Here is a 6,273-nt window from a genome sequence, read left to right as displayed (position 1 = left end):
CCAGCCTTTTATTTAGTCCCTCTTCCTGCATCGCCTCAGGGGAGGGAAATGAGCACTGAGCCCCCAGGCGACTTTGTATAGCTAGGCCTGGGAGTCCTACACAATAGGGGGAACTGGGCTACGTGACACCTGCGAGAGTGGACTGTTTCCAGGGTCTCACTTCAAGCCCCTGTTAATCCTCACCCGGTTATCGCGGCGACCCCCTAACTGACGGCCCCCGAGCGTGGGCATCAGCATCACCTGAAGCTCTCTAAGAGTAGATGGATCCCCGGGGCCCCCTCCCGTGATCGGACTCAGTACGTCTGGGGCACGCCTGCCTTCTAACCAGCGCCTCGAGTGGACGGAATTGGTCTCTGCCCACTCACCTCCTTGAATGAGGTGCTGTGAGTAAAGCGCTTGGCAGGCGGTACTCGGGTAGGTGTATCTTTCTCCCCCAGGTCTTTCCTGTAGACGCGTAGCTTGGGAAGGCTGCCGGGCATTAGTGAGGAGGAATCCACTCTGGCTTCGGACCAGCCCGGATTCGAAACCTAACCATCCCACTTACAGAGAGGCAGGGTACCGAAACTCCCCGAGCAGTGTGTCCTCATCTGTAAAATGAGGCTGATCACACCTACACCTTAGAGCAGTGCCTTTCATTTTTTTTAATAATCATAACCCAGGGTGAGAAATAGATTTGCATCCTGGCTTAGTACACTTATACTCCTGTAACAGTGTATTACACAGTTTCCAAAAATGATACTAACTTCCTACCGTTGATGCACCGATATTTTCTGTCCTATTCTTTCTTACTTTCTTTTCTTGCTCATGACTGGCAGTTTGAAAAACGCTGTCATAAAGTGTTGCTGTGATAAAGTAAAATATAGAACAGAATGGCCAGTATACAGTAACTACTGAATAAGTATTAATATAATAGTCTCTTCCAGTCTACCCCTCTCAGCCTTAGCCTTTGCAAAACAATACTTTAGAAGATGCCACTCCTCTAGTTAAGATCCTTTATTGGCTCCCTAAACCCTACTGGATAAAAAAGCCCAAACTCCTTTCTAGGCAAACAAGGTCCTTCCCACTCTCCTTTTGTATCTTTCATGGTTTATTTTCATGCCCCCCCCCCCCTACTCTATTTCTGTTCCCTTTCTTTAAATCCTACCTTTTTGCCTCAAGGAAAGATTCCACAGTTCCTAAACATTTATGCTTCTATTTCCCTTCCTCCTTTATCCTTCTTTTCTCCTCATAAACTCCTATGCATCCTCCAAGACCCTGCTCAAAGTCTGAACACTGAACTCCCGCCAAGCCATAGCTTTTTCCTTCTCCGGAGGGTTCTCGACACATGCAGAGGGCTTCACTCGCTCACACTGCATTACACACTTGTTCTCACTTCTGACTCCCCTGCTAGACTGGGCTGCAGTGGAAGGATTGAGGCTGGTATAAGAGGATTGGCAGGAAATGCGTGCTGAGTTCAACAATGAATATTTGCATACAATTACATCGAAGTAGGGCTTGTTGATATGGACCATGCATTCTGTTCCCAGGCCATTTTTCAAGTCAAGGTTGCTTCACTCTCAGGCCACGGCTCCACCCGGGATCACTGACTCAGCTTCCTTGGGGCCCAGGGATCTGGGGGAGTGGAGATGGGGTTGAATGTCCCGCTGGGCCACTGCCAAACCTCTCGTGGGACGAAAGCTGGGGGCACTGTGCTCCCACCCCAAAGTGAAAAAAAAAAGTGAGCAAGTGTGTGGTTGAGGGGACAGACTAGAAAACCTTAGAAGAATTCGGTAGCAGTTTTGAGTTACGTGAATGGTTCTTCCCTTTTAAAGGCCGCCGTTTTCCTGTTTTTTCTTTATTTCTAGGCTGTCTTGCTCCTCTCTCAGCACCGCCAAGGAAGGGGGCACTTTCTAAGGAGGGGACCTCCTTATGCTTTTGTCGTTTACAACTCCACCAGACCGCCTCACAACTTCTCTTCCACAGATCTCTTCCTTCAAGATGACCCCGTCCTCAACAGAGAGGAAAGAGGCCGGGCAGCCCGCCTCGGATGCCCGCTTTCTCCCTGACTGCACTCTAGCCTCACCGGAGAGCTTTCAATAAATTCTGGAGTCTGGGTCCCATCCCAGGCCAAGGAAATCAGAATCTCAGGGGATGGGACCCCCGTGACAGGATTAAGAATTTTCTCAGGTGATTCCCATAAGCAGCCAAATGTTGAGAACCACTCACTAGCCCAGAGGTGTCTTCCCTCTGGGGGTACCCAAGGAAAACTCCACCCCCACCCACTCCGGTCCCTCCCCTTCCTGAATTTCTCCCCTACCCACCCTACCTGCCTCGGTCTGTGGAGCCAGTGTGGACAGGTGGTTCCAGCTGTGTCTCAACATCAACCAGGGAGACATCTCTTCCCCGGGTGTGTCTGGGGGCAGGTTCTCTCTCTCTCGATATTTCCCTTCTTGTTTCCAGCTGCTTTCAGCCTCTTTAAGTTGTCACTTTCTCACCATTTCTAATTTACGAAGCTACCCATTCTGCAACTCGAAAAGCCCCATGTTTGTCTCATGCACCACTGCGCCTTTCACTTCCAGCACGTTGCTTAATATATAGTAGGTGCACAATAAACGTTTGTTGACTGACTGAATGACTGCATCCTTTTAATACTCTTCATGGACTTATCCCCTTCTCTTCCAGGCCCAGCTTCCTCCACTTCCATTTCACTTCTCCTTCTCTGCCTCTTAATCCTCTTCCCTCTTCATTGTCTCATGCTTTTCCTGCTTCCTGACATTCTTCCTGTCCTTCTCTTCTGCACGTGGCTGCCCCCATCCAATTCATTAGTACCAGAGAGTGATCATCAATCCTCCCAAGGATGCGCAGGGCGCCAGAGGGAGGCCTGGATGGTTGGACCCTTAAGAAGCTCCAGATTCAGGACGGCCTGGTGGCGCAGCGGTTAAGTTCTCACGTTCCACTTCTCAGTGGCCCGGGGTTCGCCGGTTTGGATCCCTGGTGCGGACATGGCACTGCCTGGCAAAAAGCCTGCTGTGGTAGGCATCCCACATATAAAGTAGAGGAAGATGGGCATGGATGTTAGCTCAGGGCCAGTCTTCCTCAGCAAAAAGAAGAGGATTGGCAGTAGTTAGCTCAGGGCTAATCTTCCTCAAAAAAAAAAAAAAAAAAAAGAAGCTCCAGATTCCTTCTGGGGCCTCCTATGAAAGGAACCATGTGGTGCAGGTGGATGTCCAGAAACTAGAAGATTATCAATGTTCCAGCCCTAACTATCCTCACTCATAGCTACAACCCAAGCTTTATTGTGTTTATTTTTGAAGAGTTACAGCCAACTCAGCCTTCTAAAGGCTGCTCATTCTGCCTTAAGGATTTTCCCAGTAGCCTCAGGTTCTCCTTTTTCTCTGCTCTGGTTTTCCATTTCTGCATTCTCATCTCTTTCCTCCTACCGAGAAATCAAAGTTGCAGACTTTTCAGACCATCCCGGATGCTCTTATATGCCCAGAGAAAGATTTGGTGGGACAAGCACCTCGCTTAAATGAATTGTGGTTATTTCTTCTCTCCCAGGTCCATCTATGATTTTAATTATCCAGATTTGCTCAGTCTTCTGTGAGCTGACAGAGGCTGTAAAATGTATCTACCCCACTCCGCACCCCAGGTGCACACCCAGTCACCCCTCTCTCTCCACTGCCCAGGGATGCCTCTCCTGACCCGGGCCCTGACTCATCAGCTCCCTCTGTCCCCTAGTTCCCCTGCCCAGACAGATGGCTGTCCACCAACTGCCATGGAATCTTCCAGCAAGAACATTCCACCCATCCTTCCCCACAGGGTTCTTCCTTCTTCCCTGGTTCTTCCTACCCCCAGTCCCTTGGGATGCGGTCTGTGGAGCCTCAGGATGAAAGGGCAGGCGCACCCCCAGGGAGAAGGAGCCAGTAAGGGTGAAAGGCAGTGGTGCCCCCTCAGCCTTTGTGTGTTGCCACCAGGGGGCGCCCAAGGCATTTCCAAAAGCAGAAGCCGGGCTTTTAACCTTACAGGAAGGAGAGGCAGGCATGGAAATTCAGTTTAACGAGCATTCATTGAGTGCTTGCTGTTTGCCAGGCCCATGCCCTGCTTCACCTCGAAACAGAGTATGTTCTGGCCTCTACAAAGAGTCCAGGAAAAGAGCCATTTGCCTCTTCAAGGAATCATTTCCTACCAACCACCACATTTTACCATGTCTGGTACCAGCAGCCTCTCTCTACTTCAGCCTCTCCCCTGCACTCAGCCCCTCACCACCCCTCCTGACCACAAGGACCACAGCTCCATGTCTGCTTCTCTGAGTCCAGGCTTCCCACAGCAGACTGGAAACATCCCTAAGGTCAAGGGGGAAGGTTGTGAATTTCCCCAGGTGGGCACTGTCTCCCTCTCGCTTCTGGGTCCCAACCCTCTTCTGTCAAAGCCCCATCTCAGTCGCCATCGCTAGCCTCCTGAGGGTTCTCCCGACACCATGAGTATGGAGGTGTGGATTCAGCGAAGCCATTGGCTGGGATGCTGGGCGCAGGAGCATAACTCCACCTGGAAGTGCCGACCCAGCTGGCAGAGACTCGGGAAGTGGGCAATGGTGGCAAATAACAATATTAATAATAACATTGGGACCCACAAAACAGCTGCAAAATACCCTCTAATGATCCCTTATATTTATAGATCTCCTCTTCCTAGACACTTCAGAGCCATTGCCCAATTAACCCTCCCAGCTTCCCTAGGAGGGACAATTAACCCCGTATTTTATGGCTGGGGGAACCTGAAGCCCTGAGAAGGTGGTGGAGTTGGCTAAGGTCACACAGTGCATTAGTGACAGCAGAATTTGTAGCATAGCACTCTCTCTTTCCTTTCCTCTGAAGGGTCCTTCCTTTCCTCCAAACCCACCTAGGTGTGTGTGCCCACGTACACACAAACATGCACGCACACACATGCACATGGTCACTATCCATCCCACATCTGCCTTGCCAGGAACCTCAACATCCGGGAGAAGCGGGAACTGGGGTAGAGGGTGGTTCGCTGGAGTAACAAGGAAAGTCATCGGCATTATCATTGAGGAGGGCTTCTCAGGGCCAGCCAAGGCTCTGGAGAAACCTTTCTCTGTTCTGTTGGACATTCCTCGTGTCTGGCAGCACACCAGTCAGGACCAAGCCTCTCCAGACTTCAGGACTCACGAAGAAAGAAATGTGAGGTGCCTGGGGGCCCCACACAATGCGTCCTCACTGATAGCTCACCCTGAAAACCAATGTGGATGAAAACCCCATTCACCTCGTCCAGCCACAATATTGGGGATGGCAACGTGATTCCAAAAAGGAGAAGAGATGTGGCGGCTCTAGAGAGAAAGGAGAAAGCCTTCTGGAACAAGAAGGGCGATTATTTGGCCTACGAAGGAAGACCGGAATGAGGGAGGAGGGGAGAGGTGGTGCTGGGGCTCGTGACCCAATCTCGGCTCAGAGTCTTCACCAGGAAAGGAGAAGAGAAATAAGGAGATGCTTTTTTCTAGTCCGAACTCAGGCAGGGAAAGGGGGAATGTGCTTTTGTTTGCAGTGGGAGGGAGCGAGTTATCTAATCTCAGAGCTTCCTGGTTATTCAAAGTAATGCCCTGGAGCAGGTGACGGAAGAGGGCAGTGAGGCAAAAGTGGGATGACATTTGGCTAACATGAACCCAGGTTCCAATCGACGTGGTTGCTGGGATTGGGAGAATTATATGTGGAAACCCAGGTGACCCCACCCTCGCCTGGATTCTTCAAGTCACTGATCGTTCTTGACCAGCCCCCCCACCTTCACCCCCACCCCCAGCCAACCAGCTTTGCTCTTCTCACCCCTAACACCGCCCCACCCCTTGCAGCCGGAGCCTGGTTTCCCGGCTGAAACTCCAAGGCTCCACATTGCTGAGGTTTTACTAGGGCCCAGCTGGGTCCCACCTTTGATCTGGCTTCAAAAAATAAAAAGCAGTACCAGGAGAGTAATTTTCCCCGACCTGCTGGGGAGGAAGGCAGGCTGGGGGCAGGTCCTGACCAGCCCGGCCCACTCCTCCTTGAGCCTGTAGTCTAAGAGCTGGTGGCAGGGGGGTTAGGGGCCAAGGCAACAAAGCCATCTTTCCTCTCTGACTTCCTCCCCCGTCCTGCTAGAGCACTGACCTCTGGTTAGGCTTCCTTCCCTTCGCAGCCTGCCAGTCAGCAGGAGAAAGGATGGTACAGCGGCCCCCCTTCTCCCCAGTACTGGGCTCCCACCCCAACCCCTTGCCAGTGGGGCTAGATTAGAGCAGTGCCCTGCTTGGAAGGC

General features: G+C 51.5%; 1 long non-coding RNA gene across 6 annotated transcripts in view; it reads left to right on the top strand.

Annotated features, from left to right (window-relative positions):
- LOC111775654 (uncharacterized) overlaps window positions 1–2,611 on the top strand; it is a 36,798-nt gene extending 34,187 nt beyond the window's left edge. For all 6 annotated transcript variants that reach the window (XR_011422919.1, XR_002811489.2, XR_002811487.2 and 3 more), the window contains one exon: window positions 1,845–2,611. This is a non-coding gene — a long non-coding RNA (uncharacterized lncRNA). The remainder of the gene's footprint in view (window positions 1–1,844) is intronic.
- The last annotated feature ends 3,662 nt before the right edge of the window (window positions 2,612–6,273 follow it).

The sequence above is a fragment of the Equus caballus genome, chromosome 11 (assembly GCF_041296265.1).
Source record: "Equus caballus isolate H_3958 breed thoroughbred chromosome 11, TB-T2T, whole genome shotgun sequence".
Taxonomy (NCBI): domain Eukaryota; kingdom Metazoa; phylum Chordata; class Mammalia; order Perissodactyla; family Equidae; genus Equus; species Equus caballus.
Note: the sequence above shows the minus strand (reverse complement) of the source record. Positions and strands in the feature narration are given on the sequence as shown.